Source organism: Penaeus monodon, chromosome 30 (genome assembly GCF_015228065.2).
Source record: "Penaeus monodon isolate SGIC_2016 chromosome 30, NSTDA_Pmon_1, whole genome shotgun sequence".
Taxonomy (NCBI): domain Eukaryota; kingdom Metazoa; phylum Arthropoda; class Malacostraca; order Decapoda; family Penaeidae; genus Penaeus; species Penaeus monodon.
The window spans coordinates 13,900,435-13,901,388 of NC_051415.1; positions in this window are offsets into that span (position 1 = coordinate 13,900,435).

Sequence of the window (954 nt, forward strand, 5' to 3'; positions counted from 1 at the left end):
TATAATGGCAAACTCCTACAGGGGGCACCCATACCAGAGCTGTTACAGCTCTACATAACAAAATGCTACACATGTACATTGAAGGTAGATACTGAAAAACACTTAGTCGCTAACTTTCCTGACATGAACGAGATACATGCATTAATGTAAAAATGGTTCCTTCATACTATGTCAGCTCCTCCGTTTCAATGAAATGAAGCAATCTCAGAATCATCAAACATTTTAAAATCAGAATCATCCCCTAACCTTGCGAATGTCTTTTTACACAAAAACAAAATCTTACAGTTTGGGTCTTTCTGGCAGAAATACGGTCTTAATTAATTACAAAACCTCGTGTCGTGTAACAAAATTTTATAAAAGGCACCGAGATTAGTATTCATAACAAAGTCCAAGTCTCATGCAACATTAGATTCAACTGTGCAACTACCGTTGGCCTCGAAACATTATGACATGACCCAAATGGCTGCCTCGTGGAATCACTGCTGATAATCTGCGAGATATATTTTCCACCTTAACCTAGAAACCAGACAAAGGTGTTTTCTCCTTCCAAGCATAGTATAGAGAACTTACTTCATCATACTGGGTACCATTAACAATTCCAGACCGTGACCACACATCTGCACTGGCTTTTGATTTGTGAAATGCCTACACGTTGGAAAAACAACTTGGACAAAGTATAACAAGCATAGTTATTATCCTCTCTCTGCTAGACAACAGCGATATCTGAAAATCAAAGAGACTTTAGGGAATCTGTTACTGCACACTAGACAGATAAGTAAGGTGGCTACCTTCATGATTGACTTATGGAAGTATTCGATTTAAGAAAAAATAATTTCCCAGAATTTCACAGTAGCTGGATAAAGTGAATCTCCTTCGTCAACCCCCTCCTTTGAACAAGAAAAAATATCTGATGAATGTCAAACTTCAACACAGTGTCCCTTTTTGTTCTTCAAG